The 15,885-nt window shown below is 37.4% G+C and overlaps 1 protein-coding gene across 2 annotated transcripts in view; it reads right to left on the reverse strand.

Moving 5' to 3' along the window:
* Positions 1-15,885, reverse strand: part of SLCO1A2 (solute carrier organic anion transporter family member 1A2) — a 109,237-nt gene that overhangs the window by 91,446 nt on the left and 1,906 nt on the right. The gene's annotated exons all lie outside the window — the stretch shown is intronic.

Consider the following 15,885-nt stretch of genomic DNA (forward strand, 5'->3'; position numbering starts at 1 on the left):
ACGTCCATCGAGTCAGTGATGCCATCTAGCCATCTCATCCTCTGTCATCCCCTTCTCCTCTTGCCCCCAATCCCTCCCAGCATCAGATTCTTTTCCAATTAGTCAACTCTTCACATGAGATGGCCAAAGTATTGGAATTTCAGCTTTAGCATCATTGCTTCCAAAGAAATCCCAGGGCTGATCTCCTTTAGAATGGACTGGTTGGATCTCCTTGCACTCCAAGGGACTCTCAAGAGTCTTCTCCAACACCATAGCTCAAAAGCATCAATTCTTCAGCACTCAGCCTTCTTCACAGTCCAACTCTCACATCCATACATGACCACTGGAAAAACCATAGCCTTGACTAAACGAACCTTTGTTGGCAAAGTAAAGTCTCTGCTTTTGAATATGCTAACTAGGTTGGTCATAACTTTCCTTCCAAGGAGTAAGCGTCTTTTAATTTCATGGCTGCAGTCACCATCTGCAGTGATTTTGGAGCCCAGAAAAATAAAGTCTGACACTGTTTCCCCATCTATTTCCCATGAGGTGATGGGACCGGATGCCATGATCTTCATTTTCTGAATGTTGAGCTTTAAGCCAACTTTTTCACTCTCCACTTTTACTTTCATCAAGAGGCTTTTTAGTTCCTCTTCACTTTCTGCCATAAGGGTGGTGTCATCTGCATATCTGAGGTTATTGATATTTCTCCCGGCAATCTTGATTCCAGCTTGTGTTTCTTCCACCAGCGTTTCTCATGATGTACTCTGCATATAAATTAAATAAACAGGGTGACAATATACAGCCTTGACGAACTCCTTTTCCTATTTGGAACCAGTCTGTTGTTCCATGTCCAGTTCTAACTGTTGCTTCCTGACCTGAATACAAATTTCTCAAGAGGCAGATCAGGTGGTCTGGTATTCCCATCTCTTGAAGAATTTTCCAGTTTATTGTGATCCCACAGTCAAAGGTTTTGACATAGTCAATAATAGATGATATAGATATGAAAAGAAATAGATGTTTTTCTGGAACTCTCCTGCTTTTTCCATGATCCAGCGGATGTTGGCAATTTGATCTCTGGTTCCTCTGCCTTTTCTAAAACCAGCTTGAACATCAGGAACTTCACGGTTCACATATTGCTGAAGCCTGGCTTGGAGAATTTTGAGCATTACTTTACTAGCATGTGAGATGAGTGCAATTGTGTGGTAGTTTGAGCATTCTTTGGCATTGCCTTTCTTTGGGATTGGAATGAAAACTGACCTTTTCCAGTCATGTGACCACTGCTGAGTTTTCCAAATTTGCTGGCATATTGAGTGCAGCACTTTCACACCATCATCTTTCAGGACCTGGAACAGCTCAACTGGAATTCCATCACCTCCACTAGCTTTGTTCGTAGTGATGCTTTCTAAGGCCCACTTGACTTCACATTCCAGGATGTCTGGCTCTAGGTCAGTGATCACACCATCGTGATTATGTGGGTCGTGAAGATCTTTTTTGTGCAGTTCTTCTGTGTAATATGCCATCTCTTCTTAATATCTTCTGCTTCTGTTGGATCCATACCATTTCTGTCCTTTATCGAGCCCATCTTTGCATGACATGTTCCTTTGGTATCTCTGATTTTCTTGAAGAGATCTCTAGTCTTTCCCATTCTGTTGTTTTCCTCTATTTCTTTGCATTGATCGCTGAAGAAGGCTTTCTTATCTCTTCTTGCTATTCTTTGGAACTCTGCATTCAGATGCTTATATCTTTCCTTTTCTCCTTTGCTTTTTGCTTCTCATCTTTTCACAGCTATTTTTAAGGCCTCCCCAGACAGCCATTTTGCTTTTTTGCATTTCTTTTCCATGGGGATGGTCTTGATCCCTGTCTCCTGTACAATGTCACGAACCTCAATCCATAGCTCATCAGGCACTCTATCTATCAGATCTAGTCCCTTAAATCTATTTCTCACTTCCACTGTATAATCATAAGGGATTTGATGTAGGTCATACCTGAATGGTCTAGTGGTTTTCCCTACTTTCTTCAATTTAAGTCTGAATTTGGCAATAAGGAGTTCATGGACTGAGCCACAGTCAGCTCCTGGTCTTGTTTTTGCTGACTGTATAGAGCTTCTCCATCTTTGGCTGCAAAGAATATAATCAATCTGATTTCGGTGTTGACCATCTGGTGATGTCCATGTATAGAGTCTTCTCTTGTGTTGTTGGAAGAGGGTGTTTGTTATGACCAGTGCATTTTCTTGGCAAAACTCTATTACTCTGCCCTGCTTCATTCCGTATTCCAAGGCCAAATTTGCCTGTTACTCCAGGTGTTTCTTGACTTCCTACTTTTGCATTCCAGTCCCCTATAATGAAAAGGACATATTTTTTGGGTGTTAGTTCTAAAAGGTCTTATAGGTCTTCATAGAACTGTTCAACTTCAGCTTCTTCAGCATTACTGGTTGGGGCATAGACTTGGATTACTGTGATATTGAATGGTTTGCCTTGGAAATGAACAGAGATCATTCTGTCGTTTTTGAGATTGCATCCAAGTACTGCATTTTGGACTCTTTTGTTGACCATGATGACTACTCCATTTCTTCTGAGGGATTCCTGCCCACAGTAGTAGATATAATGGTCATCTGAGTTAAATTCACCCATTCCAGTCCATTTCAGTTCACTGATTCCTAGAATGTCGACATTCACTCTTGCCATCTCGTTTGACCACTTCCAATTTGCCTTGATTCATGGACCTGACATTCCAGGTTCCTATGCAATATTGCTCTTTACAGCACCGGAATTTGCTTCTATCACCAGTCACATCCACAGCTGGGTATTGTTTTTGCTTTGGCTCCATCCCTTCATTCTTTCTGGAGTTATTTCTCCACTGATCTCCAGTAGCATATTGGGCACCTACTGATCTGGGGAGTTTCTCTTTCAGTATCCTATCATTCTGCCTTTTCATACTGTTCATGGGGTTCTCAAGGCAAAAATACTGAAGTGGTTTGCCATTCCCTTCTCCAGTGGACCACATTCTGTCAGATCTCTCCACCATGACCCGCCCATCTTGGGTTGCCCCACTGGCATGGCTTAGTTTCATTGAACTATTATCAGTGAGCTTGTATTAAATGTATATGCCCTTTATTCTGTTTAAGTGGCTTTCAGCAAATCTTAGTCACATTTTTATACAGAATACTGCAAAATCAATATGTGTTCCTATTAATTCTGTCTTTATTTAAAAGACTATAGATTTCTGGAAATTATGTACTATATAGCAACTTATTGTCTTTGTTTAATTAATTGGACTTTTCTGGCAGAGGTTCCACGTGTGTGACGTTCCCCCCCCACACCCTTTTTTTGAAGGAACCTGCAGTACTAGAAATGAAATGAAATATTTTGCTCTAAGTCAAATTCCTACAGGGTATCTGATTCTCCCTGACTGTGAGTTCCATAATTTTGGAAGTATCATTAACTCATATCAATGGCTATTATGCTGCATTATGCATTGCTCAGGGCTCAGCTTTTATTTTTAAAAACTAAAAAAAAAGAAGCATTTCAATCAGCGCCAATCCAGCTCACTGAGTTAATTGCTACATTAAAATTGCTCCTCATAAAATTTACCTTAGATTATCATCTTTAGAGTTTGTTATTGTTGTTTTGTTGGTTGGTTTTTTCATAGAGGGGAGGGTATAGAGAAAACAGATGTTAGTTATAATGATTTTATGTCATGAATTACATTCTGAAATAAATGAGTGATTGAATTCTATTTGTGATATTCAACTATTAGCCCCCTTTCAAAGTGGATGTAAGCTCAACATTTTGAGAATCCCATGGACAGAGGAGCTTGGCAGGCTATGGTCCATAGGGTCTCAAAGAGCTGGACACCACTGAAGCAACTTAGCACATATGCAAGGTACAATTAAATTAATCTCTTAAACTTACTCAGTTAAAAATTTTCCCATAATAGTTTACCTTAAATAACAGCATTGCATGTCACATCTATATCAACTCCCCAATCAAGTCTGGTGGGCTACAGACCATGGGGTCGCAAAGAGTCAGATACGACTTCACTTTCACTTTCACTTTCAATCTATCTTTCAAGAGTTAATTAAATTTTAATGAGCTCATATAGTAATCAAGGACATTGTATATAGCAGTGCACAATTCCCAGGTATAAGACAAGAAGAATTAACATATAGTAACCTAACGACTTCTGGTGCTGAGGAATAGGATAGAGTTAGGGTTACTATGTCACTTACTCCAACCAGGAGACTTTTGAGAAGGAAAGAGTGTATTACATTGATACAATAAATATAAATAGTTGATGTTATTGTAAAGTTTACTCATTATATTTATTAACAAAGTGAAACATTTGAACACATTCAGCATTCTTTCCTTCCTTGGCATTCATAGACCAATAGAAATCTAAATATATAAAGGTTGGGAATGCTTTATGCCACGGAACGTAACAAATACTTACCCTGGCCTCTCATAATTACCCTGTGAAAAAAATTAGTTTTTCTTTATTGATGTAACTGGTGATATAAACAATAAATATTTGTGACTAAGCTTATTCCAACTCTTCTTGTGCCTGTGGTATATGAAATCACAGGTGCTATTGAGTAGCCTTCCAAATACTTTTATGTACATGCTACAAATTAAATTTTATTGAAGATTTAGAAATACAAATGATCCTATGTTTCCTATTGCAATAGTGACCCAGAACAAAGAATTTATTTTCTAAAACTTCCAGAAATTCTCTTGAGCATTGTGAGAGAACATTCTGCAATAAGCCTCTTACTCCTCTGAAGCCTGAATATCATTGCTGTTCAGTCACTAAGTCATGTCCAACTCTTAGAGACCCCATGGACTATAGCACACTAGGCTCCTCTGTCCTCTACTATCTCCTGAAGTTTGCTGAAATTATGTCCATTGAATCAGTGACTCTATCTAACCATCTCATCCTCTGCCCCACCCACTTCTCCTCCTACCCTCAATATTTCCCAGCATCGGGGTCTTTCTTTTCCAATGAGTCAGTTCTTTGCATCAGGTAGCCAAAGTATTGGAGCTTTAGCTTTAACAGCAGTCCTTCCAATGAATATTCAAGGTTTATTTACTTTAGGACAAAGGAATTAGTTTGGTCAAACCAGTCAATCTTGAATATTATTACCTGGTAATATTATGCTGAAATGAAAGAATCAGCTCAGTTCAGTTCAGTCGCTCAGTCGTGTTAAGAGTAGAAATGCCTGTGAGTCTAAACCTCCTTTGGCTGAGTGCAGGGAGAGCTTTTCATATAAAGCAGGAGAAAGTTTTCTTTTTCTACCCATTATCCTCCCTTTTACACACACATAACCCACAGTGATGGAAAAATCCATCTTCTTTACACTCACTGAATGTGTAATAGATACTGTTAGTGTTCACCAACATCCTCTTCTTCCTGAGCATACAAGGGCGTGTAGTTCTCAGCTCCCTCATATTCGGGTGGTGCCATGAGGCTCATTCTGGCCAACGAAATATTAGCAGAAATGATGTGTTTCACATCTAGGCTGACAATATGTTTAAAAATCTATGGGAAAATTTTAAGTCTTTCTCTTTCCTTTGCTACTGCAGTTCTTGATGAGGTGTCCCTCTAGGTGGGACTCTGAATGGCTTCATGGAGAAAAAGATTCCCTCTCATCTGTCTTGGACATGGAGTGCGATCAAGAAATAAACTTCTGTGGCATTATCTACAGCCTACCAAAACACACACACACAATAACCAAAATCAATCAGTTAGGTAACCTTCATGATACCTAACTACCCTGTTAATACTTCTCTCCTGACTCCACGATGTCTAATAGTAGCAGAACCATTCTTCCACTATAATTCAGCCTTGAATCTTAAAATTATCACCAACTGCTCTAAGTCCTTGTCCCGCACATTCAAATTAGTCATCAAGACACAGGTACTCTAAAGTACTTTCCGGTTACTAAGATATGTTCCTCCTTTCTTCTCCCAGTGCCAGTAATATAGCTCCAGTCCTCTTTACTGCAAGCCAGGACTCCTGCAACAGGCTGCTAAAATAGTTCTCCAACCTCCAATATTTACTGTTATTCTATACATTGATACAGAACAAGTTCCAAATGCACATTTCTTACTGAATCAGTCTTTCTATACAAAATTTTTCAAAGCCTTGTTATTATCTACAAAAATACATCAAGTCCTTTTGCCTGACATTTAAGTCCTTCCACAAAATAACCCCTATCCTCTTTTCCAGCTTCTCCCCACATCATTTCATTTCCTATTCCTACGCTGAACCAAATTCTCTGGTTGCTTTAGTTGTTTCTCTTTAACCGATATCATCACATTTCCTCTTATTTCCCAGGCTCTGGCTCATTCCTCCATTCCCTCCAAATTGAACAACTAACCCGTGGTGCAACCTTTTGAAGTCCTTCAATAACAAGGTCAAGACTCTTTCATCATTGCCCTACTGAATATGATTTCCCCACTCACTGAGCTCTCCTCACACTGTGAATATTAAAAAGAAGTTTGATATTAGAGTATTATATTATTAATATTTTATTTTCATAAAACACTGTATTATATATTATATTGTATATTATTGTATACAATATATAATTGTATATTGTATACAACTGTATATTGTATATACAATTGTGTATTGTATATTATTGTATACAATATACAATATTGTATATTATTGCTGTATTATTTGTGTGAATGACACAGTACTCTTCAATACTGCTAGGTTCCTAAGGACAAGAGACTGCAACTTAGTCATTTTCCATTCCTCAAATTACTTCACAATCAAGAAGTTAAGCCTATCTACATAATCTGGAAAATTTGGACTACTTGAGCACTTCCCATATTCTGTTCTTGATATTGTGCTGGCATTCAGCTAAACAGCCCATCTTCTGAAAATAACTTGATTTACCACCAACATCTTTTGGTTGACAACAAATCAAGCAACTGTGCTTTCTAAACATATCATAAAGATGATAGAACACATTATATCCCAGTGGTGTCTTACCATGTAACGAAAAGTAATTGATAAATTGCTGTGAAATGTATCTTCATTAACAGGTTTTCTTGATTTGAAATATGAAACCATTTATGAAATGAATACCATCTCCAAATAAACTAAATATTGTACCATACAACTATACAATATTTAAATTCTATAGCATAATTATAAAAAAAAAGATTCTAAATTTTCATAATAAGTAGGATTAATTAAATTCCATAAATAAAGGGTTTTCTGGGGGAATGAGATAGGAGCAAATGGTCATGTTTCTCACTTTATTGGTAGAACAGTGCTCTTGCATTGGAAAAATAATGTATGCTAGCATACATTCCTTCCCCTTGATTGATTTACAATGCAAGTTTAATTCATGAGCAAATTTTATAAACAAAATTCCAATCTTTGCCTATTGACAAAACTTTGAAAATTAATTTTTGATCTTTTTTTGTGAAGACATAGTGATATACATTGGTCAGTCATCTACATGCTGCTCTTTAATCTATACTTTTTGAGAAAGTTTCTGCTTTGAAATATCTATTAATAGAGCACAATAAGATATCAAAAAACACAGTGAGTCATAGTTCTGCAAAATTTTCAACAGGAGAAATACACAGAACACACCTGAAATTCATTTGTTATACTCAAACATGCCTTAATAATTAAACTTAAGAGTTCTGGTCAAACAAGAAAGAAATGGATTAAGCAGTCATGATAAGTATATTTATCAATTTAGAAGCCAAACAGAAGCTTAGAGTTTACATATTGACAACCAAATGCTTTTCTGTGAAACAACCTGTGAATGAGTTAAAATAGCTTTATCATTTGGCTTGCAATTAATATTCTTAAAGTTACAAAGATTGTCACACTCTATATTATCTGGAATTAGGAAAACTCTCAATAATTTCTTAGAAAATTAAATTATGCTGTGACAGTTATTCACATAGCAACTAATATTAATAGTTTTCTTTTTATACTTAGGGAGAAATCCTTTATTATACAGTGACTTTTTTCTGCTAAAGAAATCACTGAGTAACAAGATTCAGTGGAAAATTTCATTGTGCGTTCAAGGTCTGTTCTACTTCTGGGCATCTTCTAATGGTTTGAGATACAACTTTGCTGGGATGAAGTTAACAATGATAGCTTCTTCAAAAATTGCAGTCAAATTCTTCACCTCTTCTTTATTGTATAAGAGGTGTCAATAGCACTCCTGATCATTTTAAATCTGCTATTTCTTCATGCGGCTTCCCTAATGGCTCAGATGATAAAGAATCTGCCTGCAATGCAGGAGACTCAGGTTCGATCCCTTTGTTGGGAAGAGTCCCTGGAGAAGAGAATGGCTACCCACTCCAGTATTCTTGCCTGGAGAATTCTATGGACAGAGGAATCTGGCAGGCTATAGTCCGTGTGATCTCAAAGAATCAGATACGACTCAGCGACTAACACTTTCATTTTCATTTCTTCATAATGACAGTGTAGAAATGCTTATGAAGTCAAAAAAAAAAAAAACCCATATGAACCAGAGATTTGAGTTTTGATGTATCATTATTGATCCAAAGTCTTTTATGTCTTAGGAAAGATACTGTATTTCTTCTGGGATGGGGTAGAAAATCTTTCTCTTTCTCAGAGGAGGGAAACCCCATTTGGCTGTTAGTTGCCATGCTTTGGAAGATGAGAGATTTGTGTTTGTTCTACAGCAAAGTGGCTTGGGGAAACCAAGCGACAGCCAGTAAGGGTGTATCCTAAATGTATATGTAGCCTGGAGTCACATCGACTTGGGTGACTACGATCAAATTACTCTGGACTTCTGTCTCCTCTTGTGTGACATGAACAGAATAGTAACTCACAGATTGCTGCTGCTACTTTAGTCTCTCAGTCATGTCCAACTCTTTGTGACCCCATGGACTGTAGCCCACCAGACTCCTCTGTTGCTGAGGATTCTCCAGGCAAGAATACTGGAGTGGGTTGCCATGCCTCTCTGAAGGGAATCTTCCCAACCCAGGGATCGAATCCAGGTCTCCCATATTGCAGGCAGATTCTTTACCGTCTGAGCCACCAAAGAGATTGGCAGTGAGGAAGAAATGAGATTATGTCAGTGATGAGAATAGCTAAGACTTTGGCTGCAAATTTGCCTTACAATAAATGCTGGTTCCCCCTTTTCCCTTGTAGAGGAAGGTCCCTCTTTTTCCCTGTGATATGTTTCCCACAGGGTCACCTTGCCACAGCACATGGCGTTGGATCACACTTTGGAAGAGGGTGGTATCTGCCCACTGCAGAGCTCAGGAAGGTGTTTGAGGGAGAAGTTAATATATTCTTTTAATAATAGAGATTCTACCCTACCTTTGAATTCCCCTTTCTATTTTTCTATCTCAGCTTGTACTTGGCAGGATTCCAATGGTACCTATTAATTTCTGAGCCCCAGTGCCTTCCCATTTAGAGGTTCATTTATGGTAATCTCACTAGGTGCCAGATGCTGTTTTAAACTCATTCAAATTCATATGCATTTACTCCTCATAAAACCCTGTAAAATGAAGTTAGTTCCAATTATAAAATAAGCTGCAATGATGTAATGAACTGCACAGTGACTGAATAATAATACATTGCACATTTGAAAGTTGATAAGAGGGTAGACTTTAAAAGTTCTCATCACAAGAAAATAATGTGTAACCATGTTTGGTGATGGATGTCAACTAGACTGATGGTGGTCATCTTTATCAATATATACACAAATCAAATCATTACACTGTGAAAACCTGAAACCAATTTAATGTTATATGCTGATGATAGTTCAATAAAAATACTATTATTATCACTATCTTACAGATGAAGAAACTGAGGCTTTCTGACCTTGGGTAAATCATTTCACCTTATTCTGCCTCAGTTTATACCAAATACAAACCAAGTCAACGGTGGAGCCAAGATATTAACCCAATTATTCATCATTCCATATGTTTGCTTAGTACCTCTTATGTACCAGATACTCTTTAAAGTTTTGGGGATGCCTCAGTAAATTAGACTGACAAAATCCTCTGTCCTCATGGAATTTACTTTCTAATTTTAGGGGGTGATAGTGTGTACCAAAAGTGTACTCTTAGTCACTATGCTATAACACTTTCCTCAATCACAGGGATTTGTAAAAATCTCTCATCTTCCTTTCACAGCACTTTGAGGAAAATGAGAAATCAGGACAGAATTAGGAGGAAAAATAAGTCGCTGTTTTCTAAGTACCATCTACATGCACTTTATATATATTCTATTGTTAATCCTCATAAAACTCCATCAAGCAGGTATTGTTACACTAATAACTGATATAAACCAAGGAATAAAAAACAGGCTGATATAAAAATTTCATTCTGAATAGATAAGAATAAGAATAGATAAGAATGACAAGGATTTCTTTGCCTTCTCATAACAAGCCACATCTGTCAAAATAAAGGATAGCAGCTATAAAAGAAAAATGAGCTGATTTGTCCAAGATCACACAGTTAATAACGGTCATTCTAAGACTGGGACTGAGGTTTATCAGACTCCGAAGCCCAGGCAATTTTGCCATATCATGTCCAAACAGAAATCTTTTTTTTCTTACTTCTACTGTAGCTTATTTTATGTAGAACCCTGCCAAGTCAGTTTGTCTTAGAACTGGACAAACAAGTCAGGCAAAAGAATAATGGGGCAAAAACTGTGTTCAGGATATAAAGAACTTGTTTGCTGTTGAAGATAACAATCTTTACCCAGTATCACATTTTTTCTTGCTTTATTTTGTTTTATAAGGTTTCAACTGAAAGTCTGAAAAATCTAGTACACTTATCAAAATTTTGCAATGCTGAAAGATTGCTCGAGGCTTATCTTTATTCCCCTTCCCAAATCCACTTGAGATTCTCATACTGATCTTTTTTATATCAAAGTAGAGTTGTGGGCTTCCCTCGTGGCTCAGTGGTAAAGAATCCACCTGCCAGTGCTGGAAACAGGTTCAATCCCTGGGTCAGGAAGATCCCTTGGAAAAGGAAATGGCAACCCACTCCAGTATTCTTGCCTGGAGAATTCCATGGACAGAAGAGCCTGGCAGGCCATAGTCCATGGGGTTGCAAAAGAATCAGACATGAATGAGCAATTAAAACAATAATAGTTGGTGTACAATGTCATGTTAATTTCAGGTATAGAGCAAAGTGATTCAGTTATACATAAATATATGTATATATATATATATTCTTTTTCAGATTGTTTTTTTTTACAAAATATTGAGTATAGCTCCTTGTGCTATACAGTAGGTTCTTGTTGGTTACCAGTTTTACATGTAGTAGTGTGTATATGTCGGAGAAGGCGATAGCACCCCACTCTAGTACTCCTGCCTGGAAAATCCCATCGATGGAGGAGCCTAGTAGGCTGCAATCCATGGGGTCACTAAGAGTTGGGCATGACTGAGCGACTTCACTTTCACTTTTCACTTTCATGCATTGAAGAAGGAAATGGCAACCCACTCCACTATTCTTGCCTGGAGAATCCCAGGGACAGAGGACCCTAGTGGGCTGCCGTCTATGGAGTCGCACAGAGTCGGACACAACTGAAGCGACTTAGCAGCAGCAGCAGCAGCAGTGTGTATATGTAAATCCCAACCTCCTAACATATTGCCTTTTCTATTGAGACTTTCATTTCTTTGTTCTGTATACTTTTAAGAAAATTTTCTTTTATGGCTCAATGAAAATTCTACCAAGTGAATAAGCCCACTTCCAGTAGCCAGTCCATGAAGGTCCTTCCCATGGAACTTCAGACTACATTTCACACCCCTCACCTCCACACCTAGGCCCATACAGTTTGCTCACCTTGCAATATCCTCCCCTCACCCTGTTGGAGTTTACACCCAGATTTTACTCAAATGCCACAATCTCCAAGGAAACTCTCTTCTTAAGTTACATAGACTTTTATCTGTATTACTCTTCCGATATCAGTTGATTGAAACATTCACTCAACACATGTCTATTAAGCTTGCATTGGTATTTGATACTCTTTTAGTGGCTAGAGTTTAGAGAATATCTTGAAGAAGTTTACAGATTTAGCCTGTATTTTTGGTTATGTATGCATTGACATTACTTTCTCATCTAGCCTGTAATATAGGACAAGGATGTGTGAGTTACCTTGGTAATCCCCACAATCTTTCAATCCCAACTTTGCACATAACAGGCACTCAATCAATTTTGGCTGAATCAATATATTCTATGAATAAAGCACAAGAAAATGAATGAGTGAACTTCAATGTAAAGTTCTGATATCACACAGTGATGAAGCTGGTAGAGTATGACATCTTATAGTCTCTTTGTAAAATAAGAATAATAATTGTAGGGTTATATTAAAGATTAGGAAAGAAATACATGAAGTGCGGGGCATGTCTCTGGTGTTCAGTCAGTGGTAACTATTCTGGCCATGATAACTCTACACAAACAAAAAATGATATAATATTACATGGGTACTTTGGTTATTAATAACAAACCAGACCAGAGGATTCAAAAAGAGAGAGAAATGGGGGGAGCATGAAGGTGGGTAACAAAAGTGAGCACAAAACAGTGTGGGAAAATGTTCAAAGAAACAAAAAGAGAACTAGGATAATGACAATAATCTGTCCAAATCCTAAACAGGATTTGTATCACAGGATACCTTTCCTGCTCCAATAACCAATGATGCGAAGGCATTTGTCCCACACTATCGCATCTAGAATTACAAAAACTTTGACAGGACTACACGAGATGCAGGTTCTGAAAATACCCCCTCTTTCTTCCCTGTGGGAACATTCCTTGTTATTTAGAACAACAGTTATGCTCAGTAAGAAGTGTCACACAAATCCTATAAAGGAAATCTCAAGACAATGCAGAAACAGCATATCTGGCAGAGATTACCTGACTTGTAAGTAGATTAAAAGAGTGAGAGCAAATTCTGAAATGTCTAAAGGAATAGAATTTCAGCAACTGGCAATGTTACCTCCTACCTAACAAGTCATATATTGATGAATTCAATACTTTTAAAATTGAAATCATGGATAGGCATTATAAGAAGGAAAATTAATTTTATCAAAAACATTGTAGACAAATTTTTAAAAATCTTTCTTAAGCAACAAAAATTTACTGTATAGTACAGGGAACTGTATTCAGCATCTTATAATGACCTATAATGGAAAATTATCTAAAAAAACTACCAAAATATATATTTTACATACACCTAAAACCAATGCAATATTGTAAATCAATCACACTTCAATTTAAAAAGCTATCATGACCCTTTTTTTTAAAGCAGTATCTTTATTTTTTGGCCGTGCTTAGAGGCTTGTGGGATCGTATTTCCCCAATCGTTTTTAACCCAGGTCCTCTGCAGAGAAAGCATGGAGTCCTAACAACTGGACCACCAGGGAATTCCTGTAACTGTCTTAATTAAAATTTGGAGATTTTTACATTAAAAAAAAAATCTCTTCATCTTCAAGGGTATAATGCCCTGATTATCGTATAAATGTGTGAATACAGGGCAGATGGAATAGTGTCAGCTTACATGAAGGCTAGGAAGCTGTGGTCCCAATTATAACTGTGATAATAGTAGATTCTGTGTGTGTATGTGTGTGTGCGTGTGCGTGTTAATCTCTCAATCGTGTCCGACTCTGTGACTGTAGCCCACCAGGCTTCTCTGTCCATGGAATTCTCCAAGCAAGAATACTGGAGTGGGTTGCCATTCCCATTTCCAGGGGATCTTCCCACCCAGGGATCAAACCTGGGTCTCCTGGCAGATTCTTTACCATCTGAGCCACCAGAGAAGCCAAAAAAAAGTAGATTCTGGCTTGTGATAATTCAGTTTCTTTATTGAACACATACCTCCACTTTTGAAATAGGAATTATCTGAATAACAAGCAGGTTTCAAGAACTCATGTCCCAAATTAATCTCCCAAACTTCTTGCAACTTGAAATTCATTCTTTTGCATTTTAAAAACTTTTTAGTTCAAGAGTCTCTTATTAAAAGACAAATCCCTCTTGACAGGGAAATCTTTATCACTATTACTAATACCCTAGTTGAAGTCATATAACAGGAGCTGAGAGCAAAGGCCTAGAAAAATGGAATGCGCTCCTGCAGACACAAAAAAATGATTAGGGAAGAAAGGAGGAGAGCTATAAGGAAAAGAAAAAGAAGGAGCAAGGAGGAAAAAGGCATAAAGGAGCCTTGATTACCAATTAAAATATCTGTATTCGGGCTTTGGGGCCTACATACATTTGCAACCATTTCCCTGCAAACAGCTATTCCTGAACAATATTGAAAGTACCAGTTGTACTCTGGTTATGAAAATCCTAAATGTTAACCTGGGCCAACAAGGTAGAAAAGGCTAGCAGGACAAGAGAAAAGGACAAGACAATGGAAATCATTTGTTTCTCTGAACCTTCTTCAGACTTCCTCAGACAGGATTGCATCCTTAGGAACTCTCTGCTTCCAGAATCCCTCCTGCAGAAAGGACACTGGAAAATAAAAGAGGCTATGAAACAGAACCAAACCCTTTGAGTACCAGGACAACTGGAGTTTTACGTGAAAGTTTCTGGAGCTTTATTTGAATTTAAGTTTAGGATTAATAACTGTCTATACCAGGACAGACTGTCTAAATGTGTTCAAATGTTATAATATTAAAAGTACAATTAAGCATTTTAAAAATTCCCAGTTGTGCTTTGGAAGAGTAAAATATCAACAAGATGCTGAAAATGACTATGGTAAGACTACCGGTATAGTGGGAAGGGTAAGGTTTTTAAAATCAGGCTGACTGACCTTTGTTAAAATCCTAGTTCCTTTTCAAAACATTATATATGTTTCTTAACTTCTTTTAGCCTCAATTGCCTCATTTATATATGAAAATACATATACATGCATGTGTATATATATGTGTGTGTGTGTGTGTCTTCTTGGCAGAGATATGAAGATAGATGATTCATGAAAAAGGCTCAGAATATAATTACACCTGTCTCAGCCACATTTAACAAATATTACCTGTAATTATTATTCATTAAATTCTAGGATATGGCATTAACCAAAGCATGAGATATTAAAAAAAAAAAAACTATACAACTTCACTACTGCCACATGTGCCCCATTTTGATTCTAAGACTTCTGAGTAAAAAGAAGAAAGAAATAAACCCACGTCAAGGCTTTAGGAGCGTCTAATAGCTACAACTGGGAAAATCTGCAAGTGTAGGATTAATTTTCTAGAGTGTATTCAAATATAGAAAAGACCCTTCTGTACTTAATCATTGTAAACACCATAATAGAACAATCTGATGCACAGAGGAGCCTGGTGGGCTACAGTCCATGGGGTCACCAAAGAGTTGGACACAATTTAGCGACTGAACCACAACATATGCTTAAATGTGGCTGTCTTAAGACAGGATGTGCCAAGGCTGTTTAAAATCTTTTAAATCTTATGTGTCTCTAGTACATGTTGTTCTTTTGTTACTTTTGAGTTTTTTAGGAGCTAAATCACCTAAAATGGATAATGCACTGCTTTACCACCAGGAATGAGCTTGGGCTATGACCAGTAATCTGAGGCAAATTGTCTTCCCATCTGTAATACAGGAAGGCAATAGGATGTAATATTTACCTGTCTGAAAATAGTTATAATCATTACAGTTACTTTTTATTATATGTTTTTATCCAGAAATTTGCCCCAGAAAAGTTTATGTCTTAGTGTCACCTATACACTTTTCTTTCTAGCCTTTCCTAGGACTATATATTTAAAACTTAATTTACCTTTAAAATTGTCCACAAATGTGACCATAATTTCCAGATACATTGAGACATTACTAGGCTACGGTCCAATTTAACCGTAGCCGCCTACCATTTTCTGGTAGGGACTCTGATCAGAAAATGGGAACTTCAAACGGAGTTTACCCTCTGCCCTCTTCCTTTCAC

The sequence above is a fragment of the Bos indicus x Bos taurus genome, chromosome 5 (genome assembly GCF_003369695.1).
Source record: "Bos indicus x Bos taurus breed Angus x Brahman F1 hybrid chromosome 5, Bos_hybrid_MaternalHap_v2.0, whole genome shotgun sequence".
In the NCBI taxonomy this organism is placed as follows: Eukaryota; Metazoa; Chordata; class Mammalia; order Artiodactyla; family Bovidae; genus Bos; species Bos indicus x Bos taurus.